This window comes from Arachis hypogaea, chromosome 4 (assembly GCF_003086295.3).
Source record: "Arachis hypogaea cultivar Tifrunner chromosome 4, arahy.Tifrunner.gnm2.J5K5, whole genome shotgun sequence".
Classification (NCBI taxonomy): domain Eukaryota; kingdom Viridiplantae; phylum Streptophyta; class Magnoliopsida; order Fabales; family Fabaceae; genus Arachis; species Arachis hypogaea.
This window is the reverse complement of record NC_092039.1, coordinates 12,917,197-12,936,005: the sequence shown is the minus strand read 5'-3', so window position 1 is coordinate 12,936,005 and position 18,809 is coordinate 12,917,197.

The window sequence follows — 18,809 nt, the reverse complement described above, 5'->3', positions numbered from 1 at the left end:
CGACAATACACATGGTACTTTATCCGATCCAACTCCACGACTCAGTACTCAGCACTTCTACGAATGCTATAATTCTTCACATCCTATATTATTGCATCTTTGCTTTTGAATCTGTGGCCAACCCGAAACTCCACACCGTCGTCTAAGTTGTAATCGTCTTCACCTGTATTGAAAAATGGATTTTCTATTGTATCGTGTCCAGATCCAATATATGATAGTCACTAGGTACATATGACAACAAGGCCAAAATGGGTGCGGGACATGCAAAAGATACGAATGTGATACCTCGATCGGGGTCTCTGGTACAAACTCCTCCTCCTCATCATCTTTAGAAGAACCACTCTCGTTGCTATTCGCAACATACTCCTCACCAGAGTTCTTACCATCAACGTCCATGTCTTCCACTGAACTAGCAACATGTAGCGATTTGGGTGCGAGAGGTGGGTTATCCTGCACAAAGTCTGACTGGTCAGATCCACCACCACCGAATCACCAACTTCTGTAGAAAGCTCCATCACTTGTTCTGCGATGATTCCCCATGGATGTCAAACATCAAGCACATATGCTCGTTGCCATGGAGCCAAAACAAAAAAAACTGAAAAATTTCATTTCCATCAGTGCTAACATCCTATACCCCACCCTTTTGATCTCTTTTCTCCCGCTACCACCGATGCTACTCAATATCAGACTCTTCAACTCTGATAAAGAACTTACTGTCGGGTATGCAACAAAATAGATATCTCACACTCAAATATCACCTCAGTATTACTGTTTCTCATATGACAATTGGAATACACACTTACAACCAAATATCAACTACTACTAGACATTTTGTCTTTTTTTTTTTTTGGAAGAAAAATGGTAGAGAAGAAAAAGTGAAATGTTTGTGGAGAATACAAAGAGTTACATATCCTTTTATAGTTGCTGAAAATTTATCGTTACATATTTCGTTTACACTGTTAACGTCATAAATATTTACATATCTCGTTTACAGTGTAAACAAAATATACACGTATCTCGTTTCTTATTTTATCTTGAGATAAGAGATAATGTGTATTTTTGTAAAAATGCTACAAATTACATATTTTGGTAAATAAAATATTTATTTTATTTATTTAAAAAAATCCATTTCTTGATGCAATAAAATAGGAACTTATTCAACCTCATTTGTCAACACCATGATTTTATCAGAAAATTAAAAAAAAAGGGATTTTACACTTCCAATCACTCAATATGATGATTAAAATAGTTCAGGAGATATTTATAACATCTTATTATATTAAAATAAGAAAATTCTAAATCTACTAACATAAAATCCAATTTAGTAACTAAATAAATAAAATTAAAATGCATCAAATCAAATTGAACATTTTAAATATATAAACTAATAATTTTTAGAGTAAAGTATCGTTTTTGACCCTAACGTTTCATTCGTCTTTTTTTGTAAAGAAAAGGGGGTCAATGACCCTTACATGAAAAGAAAAAAACAAAAGAAAAGAAAAAACACCACCTAAAGAGTCCCTCTCAATCTGAGAGAACCCATACAATTAGAAGAAAGAGCATTGAAAATGTCAGGAATAGAATCTTCAATGATGTGAAGACCCAGCGGCTGATTTCCCTTCTTTGCTAGAATGTCTGCCACTGAATTTGCTTCGCGGAGAATGTGGTTCCAATGCACCTACTGGATGCGACTTGATAAGATTCAAATTTCTTCTACATGCGATGCACAAGAGTGAAGGGCAGGGCATTGGTACATGAAATTGTAATCACACTTTTGCAATTCCGCACAACTAACCAGCAAGTGCACTGGGTTGTCGAAGTAATAAAACCCTACGCGAGTAAGGGTCGATCCCACAGAGATTGTCAGCTTAAAGCAAGCTATAGTCATCCTGTAAATCTTAGTCAGGCGGATTCAAATGGTTATGAGGTTTTGATAATTAAAAGATAAATAAAACATAAAATACAATAAAGATACTTATGTACTCCATTGGTGGGAATTTCATATAAGCGTTTGGAGATGATTTGTTGCTTCTAAATCTCTGCTTTCTTATTGTCTTCATCCAATCATGCGTGCTCCCTTCCATGACAAGTTGTATGTTGGTGGATCACCGTTGTCAATGGCTACCATTCGTCCTCTCAGTGAAAATAGTCTAGGTACGTTTCCGCACGGCTAATCATCTGTCGGTTCTCACTTGTGTCGGAATAATATATCTCTATCATTTTGCACGCTGTCATTGTGCCCAACATTCGCGAGTTTGAAGCTCGTCACAGTCATCCCTTCCCCGATCCTACTCGGAATACCACAGATAAGGTTTAGACTTTCCGGATCTCAGAAATGCTGCCAATGGGTTCTAGCCTATACCACGAAGGTTTTAACCTCACGGACTCGAATGCTCTGTTATCAAGAGAGGCAAGTCAAATTCGTGGATCAGAGACCCAAGAGATTATACTCCAGCTGTCGTGCAATGACTATGTTGAACATCATGTAAACTTCTTATTGATGGCCTTGCACTCTCTCTTTGGATTCTCTTCTGTATTGCTTGGGAGAGTACTAGGAGGAGTTTCAATAACTCTTTTACTCAGCTGGCCCACTTGTGCCTCCAAATTTCTGATGGATGACCTTGTTTCAGTCATGAAACTGAGAGTGGCCTTAGATAGATCAGAGACTATGTTTGCTAAGCTAGAGGGGCTCTGCTCAGAATTCTCTGTCTGTTGCTGAGAGGATGATGGAAAAGGCTTGCTATTGCCAAACCTACTTCTTCCATCGTTATTATTATTAAAGCCTTGTTGAGGCTTCTGTTGATCCTTTCATGAGAAATTTGGATGATTTCTCCATGAAGGATTATAGGTGTTTCCATAGGATTCTCCCATGTAATTCACCTCTTCCATTGCAGGATTCTCAGGATCATAAGCTTCTCCTTCAGAGGAGACTTCTTTAGTACTGCCGGATGCAGCTTGCAATCCAATCAGATTCTGAGAAAGCATATTGACTTGCTGAGTCAATATTTTGTTCTGAGCTAATATGGCATTCAGAGTATCAATCTCAAAAACTCCTTTCTTCTGAGTCATCCTATTACTCATAGAATTTCTTTCAGAGGTGTACATGAACTGATTATTTGCAACCACCTCAATGAGTTCCTGAGCTTCAGCAGGGGTTCTCTTTAGATGAAGAGATCCACCAGAAGAGTGGTCCAATGACATCTTGGACAATTCAGACAGACCATCATGGAATATATCCAAGATGCTCCATTCTGAAAGCATGTCAGAAGGACACCTTCTAATCAATTGCTTGTATCTTTTCCAAGCTTCATAGAGGGATTCACCTTCGTTCTGTCTGAAGGTTTGGACATCCACTCTAAGCTTGCTTAGCTTTTGAGGTGGAAAGAACTTGGCCAAGAAAGCAGTGACCAACTTATGCTAAGAGTTCAGGCTTTCTCTAGGTTGTGAGTCCAAACATATCCTAGCTCTGTCTCTTACAGGAAAGGGGAAAAGCATAAGTCTGTAGACCTCAAGATCAACCCTATTGGTCTTAACAGTATCACATATATGCAAAAATTCTGCTAAGAACTGATGAGGATCTTCCGATGAAAGTCCATGAAACTTGCAATTCTGTTGCATTAGAGAAACTAATTGAGGCTTAAGCTCAAAGTTGTTTGCTTCAATGGCAGGAATTGAGATGCTTCTTCCATAGAAGTTGGAAGTTGGTGCAGTATAGTCACCAAGCATCTTCCTTGCATCTCTAGCATTGTTGTTGGGTTCGGCTGCCATGTCTACTTCTTTTTCAAAATTTTCTGCAAGGTCCTTTCCCGAGTGTTGTGCTTTAGCTTCTCTTAGCTTCCTCTTCAGAGTCCTTTCAGGTTCAGGATCAGCCTCAACAAGAATGTCCTTATCCTTGTTCCTACTCATGAAAAAGAAGAGAACAAAGAGAGTAGTGGAATCCTCTATGTCACAGTACAGAGATTCCTTGAGGTGTCAAAGGAAAAGAAAAATAGAGGAATGAGGTAGAGAGAGAATAAGAAGAATTCGAACACAGAGGAAGAGAGAGGGTTTGAATTATAAGTAGAAGAAAAGTGTTAGCAAATAAATAGAAAGAGATAAGAGAGAGAGTATTCGAAAATTAAAACTAAAATAATTAGTTAATTAAAAAGATTTTTGAAAAAGTGGTTAGTGATTTTTGAAAATTGGAAGTGGAAAAGTGGTTAGGTGGTTTTGAAAAAGATAAGAAATAGTAGTTAGTTGAAAAAGATTTGAAAGTAATTTTGAAAAGATAAGAAGTTAGAAAAATATTTTGAAATTAAAATTTTAAAAAGATATTATTGAAATTTATTTTGAAAAAGAATTGAAAAAGAAATTAAAAAAAAGATTTGATTTTTAAAATTAAATTTGATGACTTGACTAACAAGATACTAAAAGATACGATTCTAGAATTTAAAGGTTGAACCTTTTTTAACAAGAAAATAACAACTTGAAATTTTTGACCCAAAACATTAATTGTTAGCAAGGATTTTTGAACATATGAGATAAGATTAAGAAAAAGATTTTTGAAAAATTAGTTTGAAAATTTTCAAAAACATTAAAAAATTGAAAGATGAACGTTTAAAACATGTTTGATGCAAAAAGTTATGAATTAAAACATGAAAAATTAAAAAAATATCGAATTGGAAACAAAATTACCTCCCTTGTGTCATCCTGACGTTAAACGCCCAGAATACTATCCATTATGACGTTTAACGCCCACTTGGCTGCCTCTATGGGCGTTTAATGCCCAGCCAGATACCTTGGCTAGCGTTAAACGCCAGGAATCCTTCTTTACTGGGCGTTTTTCTGAACGCTCAGAATGCTGCCATTTCTGGCGTTAAACGCCCAAAATGCTGCCCATTCTGGTGCTTAACACCCATAATGATATCTTTACTGGCGTTAAACGCCAAGAATGATAGCCATTCTGGCGTTTAACGCCCAAAGTGCCTCTTTACTGGCGTTTTAACGCCAGTAAGCTCTTTTTCTCTGTGATTCTTCTGCTTTATGTTCTGAACACCCCTTTTTTATTTTGAAATTTTGACTTGACTTAATAAGAAACAACAAAATTTTAAAAATTTTTGACCAAGTCAACTCAAAATTTCGAAAATTATGAGAAGAAAAAGGAACAAATAAATTTTTTTATTTTTGAATTTTTAATGAGGAGAGAGAAAAACAACAAAATGAATCAAAACATAAAAATTTAAGATCAAAACCAATAATGCATGCAAGAACACTTTGAATGTCAAGATAAACACCAAGAACACTTTGAATGTCAAGATGAACATCAAGAACATATTTTTAAAAATTTTTAAGAAAAGAAAGACATGCAAGACACCAAACTTAGAAATTTCTAATGTTTAGACACTATGAATTCGAAAATACACAAGAAAAATAAGAAAAGACACAAAACAAGAAAGTTTGAAGATCAAACAAGGAAAATCATCAAGAACAACTTGAAGATCAAGAAAGAACACATGCATGAATTTTCGAAAAATTTTTAAGAAACTTAAAAACATGCAGTTGACACCAAACTTAAAATTTGACACTAGACTCCAACAAGAAAGAAGATTACCCAATCTAAGCAACAAGATGAACCGTCAGTTGTCCAAACTCGAACAATCCCCGGCAACGGTGCCAAAAACTTAGTGCACGAAATTGCAATCACACTTTTGAAACTCCGCACAACTAACCAGCAAGTGCACTGGGTCGTCCAAGTAATAAAACCTTACGCGAGTAAGGGTCGATCCCACAGAGATTGTCTGCTTGAAGCAAGCTATGGTCATCCTGAAAATCTTAGTCAGACGGATTCAAATGGTTATGAGGTTTTGATAATTAAAAGGTAAATAAAACATAAAATAAAATAAAGATACTTATGTAATCTATTGGTGGAAATTTTAGATAAGCGTTTAGAGATGCTTTGTTGCTTCTGAACCTCTGCTTTCCTACTGTCTTCATCCAATCATGCGTGCTTCCTTTCATGGCAAGCTGTATGTTGGTGGATCATCGTTGTCAATGGCTACCATCCGTCCTCTCAGTGAAAATGGTCCAGGTACATTTCTGCACGGCTAGTCATTTGTCGGTTCTCACTTGTGTCAGAATAGGATCTCTCTATCTTTTTTGTACACTGTCACTGCGCCCAACATTCACGAGTTTGAAGCTCGTCACAGTCATCCCTTCCCCCAATCCTACTCGAAATACCACAGACAAGGTTTAGACTTTCTGGATCTCAGGAATGCTGCCAATTGGTTCTAGCCTATACCACGAAGGTTCTAACCTCACGGACTCAAATGCTCTGTTGTCAAGAGAGGCAAGTCAAATCCGTGGATCACCCAAGAGATTATACTCCGGCTGTCGCCCAATGACTACGTTGAACATCATGTAGACCGCTTGTGGTTGTCAAGCACGCGGATCTTGGCTAAGCGAGTAACGAAGATAGTGGGTGATTGTCACAGGTCACTCCTTCATTCTGACTTAACTGAATTAAGTATGAGTGTATATCTTGGAGAAGAAGTAGGCGTGAATTGAAAGAAAAATAATATTACTTGCATTAATTCATGAAGAACAGCAAAGCTCCGCACCTTAATCTATGAGGTGTAGAAACTCCACCGTTGGAAAATACATAAGAGAGAAAGGTCTAGGTATGGCCGAATGACCAGCCTCCCTCAAAGTGATCAAAAGATCAAAAGATGATCAAAAGATGAAATACAATAGTCAAAAGTGCTATTTATACTAAACTAGTTACTAGGGATTACAGAAAATAAGTAACTAAGTGCAACTAGTGCAGAAATCCACTTCTGGGACCCATTTGGTGTGTGTTTGGGCTGGGCTTTAAAGCTTTCATGTGCATAGGCCATTCTTGGAGATAAAACCCCAGCTTGGATGCCAGTTTGGGCGTTTAACTCCAGTTCTAGTGCCAATTATGGCATTTTACGCCAGAAAATGATCTCTGGTGGGCGTTTGGACGCCAGTTTGGGCCGTCAAATCTCGGACAAAGTATGGACTATTATACATTGATGGAAATCCTAAGATGTCTACTTTTCAACGCAATTGAGAGCATACCAATTGGGCTTTTGTAGTTCCAGAAAATCCACTTCGAGTGCAGGAAGGTTAGAATCCAACAGCATCTGCAGTCCTTTCTGAGCCTTTGAATCAGACTTTTGCTCAGGTCCCTCAATTTCAGCCAGAAAATACCTAAAATTACAGGAAAACACACAAACTCATAGTAAAGTCCAGAAATGTGATTTTTGCATAAAAACTAATAAAAATATACTAAAAAGTCACTAAAAGATGCTAAAAACTACCTAAAAATAATGCTAAAAAGCGTATAAATTATCCGCTCATCAAGCATCCATGTTTAAAGAAGTTGATAGCATCAAGAGAATCTGATTCCATGATAACATGGTTCCAGTTGTGAGTGACATCCTGTTGGAGTCCTTTAATGACCCCCTATAATTCTGCATGCATAATAGAACAATTTCCAATATTACATTTGAACGCCTTTAGAAATATGCCTAAATGATTTCGGATAACTCCGCCACAAGCAGCATTGTTGTTGATGGAAAAATAGGAACCATCAACATTAATCTTGATTATACTTTCAGGAGGGGGGTACCAACGAACAAGACACCCTGTGAAGTTAGTGACTTGCTTTGGTATGATGAGGTTATTTAGGGCTCTTTTAATCTCAGAGCTCCTCACTTTAATGGGCTCTACCACAGCTGCTGGGTTAGTAATAATTCCTTCAAAGATGAATTTGTTGCGGAAGTACCATAGGGAGGAAATCATAACCCCAAAGGTGCAAGGCCACTCATTTGTCTTGGAAAGGTTGTGAATGAGCTAATCGTGTCTGCCATGTTTGTAAAACTCTTTCACTTGGTCTTTAGGTTGAAAAGATTGCCATACAAGAGAGGCAAAAGAGCAATCTCTTAGCACATGTAGACTTGTTTCCTCATTTATGTGACATCTTGGACACTGATCATTGTGTGTTAGGTATCTTCGTTTCCTCTCTATGATGGTCAAGATAGCATCATGCTCCACTAGCCAGATGAAGGATTTAATCCTTTCAGGTCCCTTCCAGCACCATGCAAGCTTGAACACTCGATCATGTGACACCTGGTCATTTTGAATGGCGTGGTAGGCTGTTTTTAAGCTGAATGATCCGTCCGAAGAGGGTGCCTAGGCTATATAATCCTCCGGTCTCCAAGGAGATAGTGGAACAAGGCTCATTATCTTGCTAATCACATCATCTGGCAGCCACTCCTTTAATCTGGTAACATCCCAGCCACTTGAAACCGAAAGGACATCAGTTAGAGATATATTTAAATTGACTTCATTAATTACCTATAATGTCTGTTGGCTCAATCTTCCAATGTTTGGGACTCAGTTATGTGTCCAGAACTTAATTTGAGAGCCATCACCAACTCTCGACTTCATTCATCTTATTTAAGTCCCTAACGTTTCAAAATTGACTCAATGTTATCCTGTCGTTAGGGATCTGTTAACAGAATTGACAGCGGGACAAAATTGAGACGATTTTAAAACGTTAAGTTCTTAAATAGGACAAAAACGTTGGGGAACAAAAATGATACATAGAAATAAATTTTAAATTTATCCTTTAATAATATCAACTTTTTACTGAACATAGTATTCAATTATTTTTTAATCACATCTAAGTAAATTACAGTTAATCACATCACTTTCATTCTAAATAAATTAATTTTTTTATAATTTTACTCTTAAAGTAACGTAAATTTTTATAAATAAATAAATTTTACACTTTCATTCCAAATAATGTAATTTTACTTTCATTACTTAATCACATTACTTATAATTCTTTTTTTTATAACTTTACACTTTCATTCTAAATAAATTAATTGTTTTTATAATTTTACACTTAAAGTAAAGTAATTTTTTTATAAATAAATAACTTTTACACTTTCATTCTAAACAATGTAATTTTACTTTCATTACTTAATCACATTACTTATATTTTTTTTATAATTTTACACTTTCATTCTAAATAAATTAAATTTTTTTATAATTTTACACTTAAAGTAATGTAATTTTTTATAAATAAATAAATTTTATACTTTCATTCTAAAAAATGTAATTTAAATTTCATTATTTAATCACATTACTTATAACATTTTTTTATAATTTTACACTTTCATTCTAATCACATTACATTATTTATTTAGAATGAAAGTGTAAAATTTATTTATTTATAAAAAAAATTACATTACTTTAAATGTAAAATTATAAAAAAAATGAATTTATTTAGAATGAAAGTAATGTGATTAAGTATAATTTACTTAGATGTGATTAAAAAATAATTGAATACTATGTACAATAAAAAATTGATATTATTAAAGAATAAAATTAAAATTTATTTCTATGTATCATTTTTGTCCCCAACGTTTTCGTCCTATTTAAGTTCTTAACGTTTCAAAATCATCTCAATTTTGTCCCACCACGTCAATTCTGTTAACGGATCCCTAACGGCAGGACAACATTGAGTCCATTTTGAAACGTTAGAGACTTAAATATGATGATTGAAACATTTGGGACAATTTTGTGACTTACTTCAAACGTTGGAGACAAAAACAATACTTTACTCTAATTTTCAAATAATACTTAAATTCTTTATATCACAAACATTTAAAATACGTATCACATTTTTTTCCTTGTATAACAAGATTGAGTATTTTATTTAAAACCATCAAAAGTTGCTTTAGAATATAATAAGCATAACAATGTCAAATTCTTCTGCCTTAGAGACAAAAATATCCTTATATTATAAAATAAAAAAATTATTATTTCCACAAACATAATTTTTGGATTTTAATTCTTTAAATACGATTTTTTTGTATTTGGGCAAGTTCGTCAGACCCCAACAAATCCTATAAAAATTGGCAAGTTCGCCTTACCCCGGCGAACTCTATAAATTTTATAGAGTTCGCCTAATTCCGTCGAACTCCACTCAAGTTTTTTGAGACAGACACTTTTAATCCATATCATCGTCTAGCAAATAGTATATTGATCTACAAATAGTATATAAGAGTACACAAAAATACACGGACAACAAGCATGGCTTATTCAAGAATTTTTTTAATTATAAATTAAAAAAATAAGCCATATTTAACAATGGCAACCATTGTTATCGTCTCTAAAAATACGCCATATTTAACAAGAATTTTTTCTAATTATAAAATTTAAAAAATAACTATTTTCCAAAAATAACAAGGATTGTTATTCCTGTGTATTTTTATGTACTCTTATGTACTCTGAAAACGATGATAATGGTTACAATTGTTAACTTTTCAATCTGATATATTTGAAGTTGATTATTTTTGGAAAATAGTTATTTTTTAATTTATAATTAAAAAAATCTTGTTAAATATGGCTTATTCCGGTGTATCTATGTATTTTTAGAGATGATAACAATGGTTACGATTGTTAAATAGGGCTTTTTTTTTAAGAGTAAAAAACTTAAATAAGCCATGTTGAAAAATTAGTTACACAAATCAGCCATTCTCAAAAATGCTTCATCAATCAACCAACCACATTTTAATGTAATTCGAATTAGCTTCATTTGAACCCCAGTTGAACATAATTTGAAGCAACCCATTTCGAATTATATACCAAACCAACATACTAATTCGAAGCAACTAGATTCGAATTAGAAGAAGGCGTAATTCGAAGTAGGTGGCTTCGAATTACTTGTGAGTGCGATTCCCCAAGGACTTCGAACCTTGTTGATTCGAATTAGTGACATTTTGCAACTAGTAGTAATTCGAATGGGATTGATTTGAATTACAAGGGATTAGGCTATATAAGGAGTTCGAACCAAGCTCATTCGAATAAGCTTTCCTTCTCATACCCCACAAAAATCCCAGAGAAACGACACTGATTCGGTCCAAGAAAGACTCGAGCAGAATACTCAGTCGATGGGGGACGATCCGAAAAGGCTATATCGATTGGATGGAGTTGCTCATATAGTTGGGGTCATCAACGACGAGGTTAGTAGATCGAAAATTTTGTGCTAGTGGTTTATTTGAGTTAGTGGTTTTGTAGGCGGTTTATGTCAGTAGTTTATGCTAGTGGTATTACAAGTGGTATATTTTAGAAGTTTTGCATGCGGTTTTGTTGGTAGTTTATATTAGTGGTTCATGTTAGTGGTTTCTGTAAGTGGTTTTGTATGCGGTTTTGTTGGCGGTTTATGTTAGTGGTTTATGCTAGTGGTATTGCAACTGGTTTATTTTAGTTGTTTTGTATGTGATTTTGCTGGCGGTTTTATATTAGTGGTTTATGTTAGTGGTTTTTGTAAGTGATTTTGTATGCGATTTTGTTGGCGGTTTATGTTAGTTGTTTATAGTAGTGGTATTGCAAGTGGTTTATTTTAGAGGTTTTGCATGGTTTTTAGTTGATGGTTTTTGTTAGTGGTATTGCATGCGGTTTATTTTAGTTGTTTTGTATGCGGTTTTGTTGATGGTTTATGTTAGCGGTTTATGTTAGCGATTTATGTTGGTACTATTGGAAGTGGTTTATTCAGTGGTTTTGCAATACGGTTTATTTAAGTGGTAACATAGGTGATTTTGCAATGACGGAATTCCTCGATATATGGTGGAAACATCCAGAACAGTCGGTGAAAATAAGCTTGAGACTCGTCTACCCGTCCCCCAACTCGAACTGGGCTCGTCCTAAGTACTGCAACCGTACTAGGCATCGTCATCTGAACTCCTAACACCCACCTAGGGAGCTCGTTATATGACTCATCCCAATCACCATAGATGTGAGCAACGGCTTTCTGCTTCGCCAGCCATACCTTCCTGTACGTCGGCCTAAACCCAAAGTGTGTGGCAGTGGCATTTAAGAGCACCTTGATGCATACGGATGCATCAACCCGAACCATTGGCATGATGAATGCCGAGATCACATGATAATCCAAACTCCTGTGATCGCTGGAGATGGAGGTCACCAGACACGTATGTGGTCCGTTGTATCTTTTAACCTCCCAAATGCCCTTGCGCTGCTGTAGGCTAAGTCAAATCAACCATGTGCACCCATTTCCAAACTCAGTACACTTCCTAACATATCTGGTGATAGTCAGACTCCACCACCTTGTACTGTACACCGCGTCGGATGCTGTAAGTCTTCACAGTTAACACAGCCTCATCTTTGTCCTGAAATTGCTGACCAACCTGAAACTCTGTTAGACCTGCAGACCCTTCCGCATCTCTGGCGCCAAAATTAGCAGGCTCCCCAGGATCCCCCTCCTGCCTCATTGCATCCAAGTTCAAGGATGAAAAATGTGGAGGGTACTGCTGTGTGTCAGAGCTAGAACCACCTCCCGCACCAGCAGGCTCACTCGGTCTAATATCATCGCCACTGTCATCAGCAATCATATCCGGCTCCACGTCGTCGTCATCTCAATCATCCAACAATGCATCTCTAACACCAGCCGGTGCAGCACACCGTAAAAGGGTCGGCACATAATCCCCTATTCCAACCGCGCCACCTCCATTACCGTTCACATCCACTGCGAACGAAGGGGAGGCGACAGGCTGGACCGGAGGTTCATACATAGGTACGGAAGAAGATGCACCGACAGGTCTGGAGCTAGAACTGACAACCGTGGCTACAGTGGGAGTATTCCGGTTCTGGTGTCCTCACTTCGGGAAACTGTCGGCGACAATGAAACAGGACCTGCAAGTCCTCATCACTACCGATCGTGAAACAATCATATTTTATGATTTCTTGGAGAACCGAGATTGGAATGCGATAGAAGAACTTCTTAACCCGTTTCACGCCTTTGAGACCAAGTTTCCGTAGAACAGAACTAACAAGGTCATCATAGCTCGTCGTAGGCCGCACGAAAATACAGAGAGGATCCTTATCAGTGAACTTCACACCGGATCGTGTTTTTCTCTTAATCGATCCTCTGTGGCGAACCAAAACTATAAAACTCTCCTCACTAGCCATTTTTCCACTCTAATGAGATCAATTCACGTTCACACCATATATATACACGTATGGCCCTTTATAATTCGAACCAGCCTAATTCGAATTACATTTGGTGTAATTCGAACCAGCTTGTTTCGAACTACTAGGAATTGCATGTTGGGGGTAATTCAAATAAGTTTGATTCGAATTACTATTACCTTGTAATTCGAATCAGATTGATTCGAATTGTTGTTAGTCTCCCTCTCTCTATAATTTGAATCAAGGTAATTCGAATTATGTTCAAATGGAGTTCGAACTGATCTGTTTCGAACTACATAATAATGTCCATTGGCTTATTCCTGAAGCAGAATTCGATTTGCGGATTCAGGTAAAAATTTTCTCACCTTGGTTTAATTAGGTTTTTTGCCCTTTTTTAATTTATAATTAAAAAATCCTTAAAGAAGACATGCATGTTGTCTGTGTATTTTTGTGTATTCCTATATACTGTTTGTAGATCTATGTACTATTTTCTAGACAATGATATGGATTAAAAGTGCTTGTTTCAAAAAACTTGAGTGGAGTTCGCCGGGGGTTAGGCGAACTCTATAAAATTTATAGAGTTCGCCGGGGCAAGCCGAACTTGCCAATTTTTATAGAGTTTGCTGGGGTTTAACGAACTTGCTTAAATACCAAAAAAAAATCGTATTTAAAAAATTAAAGTTCAAAAATTATGTTTAAAGAAATAATAAATTTTTTTATTTTATTATTAAAAAAATCCAGAAAAAAAATAGTAGAGAGTACAGAACATTAGAACAAAAATTTTGCACTTTTATTTTAGTCTTGCCAACTCTAATGGCTCATTGTCTATGTTCTCTTATTTCTATGACAAACAGCAATAGATCTAAAAATCTTATAAAAATAGATAAAAAATAAAAAGTTTATATAATTAAATATTATATCATATATTTAGTAACATTGGTTTCTTTTATTATTTTTAATAAAATATTTATTAACGAATGCCATAACAAAATAGAAAATTTTTAAAAAATTAATGATTTCATATTTTACTATCATTCATAACTAAAAGTATTTTTTAAATTTATCTATATAAAAAATTCTTTTCGGACAAAATTATAATTTCATGTATATTTTTTCTTGATACATTTAATTAGAAATTATTATAAGAGTTAAAGTATTTTTTATATGATAATAGATGTAAGAATAAGAAAAGAAAGTTAAAAAAAAAAAATAGAAGGAACAATTAAAAAAATTCATTAAACAAAATGACTTGGCCCATAAAAATATATTATTAGTGGGAAAAAAGGTTAAAATATAAGAGATGGCATTTAAACCCAAGTTGAGAATATAATTAAAAGTATCACTAGTGAACCATTGGAAGTTTGCATATCAAGTATCTTACATAAGCTAAAGTATGGAAGCACACTACACACGTTAGGTAATCCTGTGAGTCTCGTGATGAATTTTTTAGCATTTCTTTTTTTTTTTCCTTTATTAGAATCATTTAGAAGCTTAATTAGATTTTGGCATCATATAAATTGAGATAGGAGACATAGGTATGGGCGTATGGGAGAATCAATTTGGCTTTATAGCGAGTAGATTTATCATTGAAGTTATATATTTGTTATACCGGCGAGTAGATTTATCATTGAAATTATATATGAGAAATGGTAGGAAGCACCAAGTTTTGTAATTTGTAGTTATCAATTAGTTATTATTGGTGATTTAATTTTAATGATGTGAGATTTCATCCAAGAGTGTGAGAATGGTGTAAACTATATGAGAGAAAGCAGTTAAGGTTTTGGAGATGTTTGCTTATTCGGATTAAGTTTTTTTTACCAACTACTTTAATCATGCAAGATTTATGTCATGGCAAAATGTTAGTGACTAAACCCTAATGTCTTAATGATTTAGTCTCCTCTAATCTAGTTAACCGCCAATGTCTGAGTCACTTAATTTCTATTAGAGGATTTAATTCAATTCTAGTTTATAGCCACAAAAATTCTAATTACTCAAAGCTAAGAGGATTATATATTACGTATCTTGATTAGTTCATGTAATTAACGATTTAGAAGAAATTTACTTTCAAGTTGTTGTTCAGGTGAGATTCTCTTCCAAGAGTAGTCACAAGAACATATATAGAATAAATGTCATTCTTCCGATCCATCCATATTCATAAAATAAAGAACCAAAATAATCCTTGAAACTGAATCAATACATTAATTAAAATAGAAAAGCAATAGTCTTAAACCATAGAAATAAACAGAGCTCCTAACCTTAACCGAGGAGGTTTAATGACTCATGCTTCAGAGAAAAAACAAGGGTTCCGAAAATATCCAAGTGCAAAAGTGAGAAGTTCTCCCTAAAGGGTGAATTTTTTCTCTTTTATATCTAACCTAATTTGATTTGAAACTAAAATAAAATAATAAATTCTAAAACTAAAAGATTTTGTTTGTAAATAAAAATAACTAAAATAAAAGATAAAATAATAATTAAAAGCTAAATCCAACTAAAGATGTTCCAAGAAAGAGGTTGTGGTCCGATAAAAATATAGTCGATTCAACCGTGTGAACGAGTCTCTTTTTTAAAATTTGTTTGGCCTACCAGTATCTGCTAAAACGGTGTCGTTTTATTAATGAAAAAAAATAATTTTAAAAGTCCACAGCCTCAACCACTTAATCTCTCATCCATTCTCACTTCTCAAACTTTCATCCATCTCCCATACCAAATCAGAAAAGAGAGACCTAAACCCTAGCAGGTACTCAATCCATGCCCCACCTTTTTCATTACCGAGCTACTCTCTATTAGTTGAAGGGCATTGTCATTGCCGGTCTAGTAGCCTCAATTGAGCCTCCACCTTCTCCTGTCGTTGTCGCTCACATGCACAAAATCCACGGGGTTCTTCATTTTCCACTACAAGAAAGTCACCAAATACCGTTGGATTTATCGGTGAATTTACAAAAAAATATGTCGGTAATCTATTTATCGTTGGATTTAGCGGCGAAATAAATTCAATGGTAAAAACCTCGCCAGTAATTATTTATCTACAGATTTTTTTGTCTGTCACTAATTACTAATGCATATAAACTTTTAATTTGTGAAATTATAAAGCTTGTTATCGTCAAAAAATTTTTCAACGGTAATTTTGACACATTTACTACCATCAGATTCATCCTCCGGTAAATCTAACGGTAATATATTATTTATTAATAATTAAATTAATAACTATCAACGGATTCAATCGACAGTAAATTCGATGGTAAACTTAAATTTTAATTTTTTTAAAAAAATTTTTTGAATGGCTATACATAATACCTGTTATAACCTAATATATCATTATCAATATGTCAAGAATTAATAGTTAAATACCAATTAATGAAAATCTAATAGTATTTTTTATCAAACATATACAACTATAATCTAAAATAACAAATGTACCGATAAAAAAGTCAAACAAATAAGCTACTTGTTGAGTTAAGAAATTAACTAACATAATTGATGATGACAAACATTAATTTTATTGGGCCAACTACCCAATTAGTTTTGATGATTTTGTTTTAAGTGATGCAGGATAAATTTCAATAATGCAACAGTACAAATAAATGGAACAAAAATCTGAAGCTTTCATAGTGTGCTACACTTACAAATAAAGCCCAAATTAATTTAAAACAAAGAAATATAGTTACAGCAGTTTAATATGATGAAAATTAAACCAGAAACAAAAAGGGCAAGAAAGCCAACCCAAAACAAAGAAATATAGTTACAGCAGTTTAATATGATGAAAATTAAACCAGAAACAGAAAGGACAAGAAAGCCAACCCAAGCCCATGAAGACTCTATTAAGCTGAAGATCTCCAAAGCCAAGTTCACATGCTTGCTTCAGTAAAAGAACGAGAGAGAGAGAGAGAGAGAGAGAGAGAGAGAGAGAGAGAGAGAGAGAGAGAGAGAGAGAGAGAGAGAGAGAGAGCTTTGTTCCACTTACTCATTTCATCAAAGAAGAAAGAAAGAAAAAGGTAAGCAAAAAGCAAATGTCTAATCGTCAAAATTAAGCCGTGTTAAGCTAAGTCAGAAGATAAAGGTGATTTATTTTCATTTGCATGCATGTTAATTTCTTCACTCCTTCTCCAACTTTCTGCGATACCATTTTTGGATAAATGGAGAAAGAATTCTTTGATCTCTGTTGCTGTAAATCAATGGTTCACAAAGTTTCTTGGAGGCAAAGCACATTCTTAATGGTGCAGATTTAAGTTTACCATTGAAACAATTTTTTTTGCTGATTTGATGTCTTCGGTCAAGCAAAAAGGGTCTGTTCCAAAATCCCTAATTTAGAGATTAATGGAAGATAGTGAAAGGCTAAGTTGGCAGCACACAGCTCGAGGAATTGACTTTGAGAAAAGCAACTCAGCAACATGAAAGGAGATACAAAAAGAAAATTTTTGTTCATACTGATGTAAGGAGAGACACCAGTGTTTTGAGATGTATGTTCTGAGAAGAGTTCTCTGAAGAAGTTCATCAACTTGGACAGTACTTCCTAGTCAAAGGAGTATTTTGCCAGAATGAGGAATTAAATCAGTGGCAAGCAAATCTGGTTGATCACATAGCAAATAGGCTGTTGAAGCATTAATTTCTTTCATGTTTTATAGATTGTATTTTTCTTTTCAATGTTTATATTTCTGTAATTTCTTGAGGTATAAGGCTGAATGAGAGAGTCATTAAAAGAGTCTAAGAGTGGAAAAAGGCAGAGAGAAACACTTGAGAGAAAAGCCTAGAGTGATTTCATATTTTTTTAGGTTGATTAGGTGCCTTGTATCTTGTACCAGTGAGGTACCTCTTTCTTAGTTGGGTGAGCACTAAAAGTGAAGAGTTAGGTATTAGCATAACCAAGTCAAGTTAGATTAGAACTTGAGTGTGAAAGGATTGTGTCAATCCTGTGAATTGGTGTATGTAATACTTTAATTATAGTGGAAATTCCACCACTGTTGTGATGGAGACTGGATGAAGGTTGCATAGCACAAGGCAACCGAACCAGGATACATGATGGTATATCAACTTCTTTTTTCCCTGCTTTGTTCTATTTTCTGATATTCATGAGATAAAATGAAATTGTCTCATAAATTTTTCCCTGCTGAATTCAAACAGATTCATATTAAAAGTTTGTTTTAAAGGGTTAATTTATTAAAGTTAAAAGAAGGCCATAGATTCAACCCACTAATCCTTCTACAACCTTCAGTACTAATATTGTCAAACAAAGCAAAACTATATCCTAATCACTACAGGTCCTGGTAATTATCATTGTCATTATTATTCCTCTAGTCCTGTTAAGTCGCCATTCTAGGAAGAAGAGAGAAGAACAGTATTAGTGAATATTCCTTAATTTTCTATACGAAGAACTTTCTTTTAACACTATAAGATATCGTTCATTTTTAAGTAATTGATACAATTAGAAATAAATTTGATATTATTCATTTTAGGACTATTATTACAATATAATCTTAAAGATTTTAAGAATTTATAAATAAAGCAAATTAAAAATTAGAGAAGAAAAGAGAGAATACGGAGAAAATGAGAGTTTATAAAAGTGAGGGAAATGGGTTTTATGTTTGAATTCTAGCCCCAATTTATCATTGAATTCATCAACAAAAACATTCGATAGTAAAATGTTGGTCGCTGCTTAAACACCACGTTTTACTAATTTGTGTTATCGTCAAAAATTTTTGACAAAAAAGTCGACGCTAAATTTGGTACTAATAAAATTAATTTTTTTGTCCCTATTTACTGGTGGGATTTAGTTTTATATCCGACAGTAAATTATTCCAAGGACAAATTTTTAC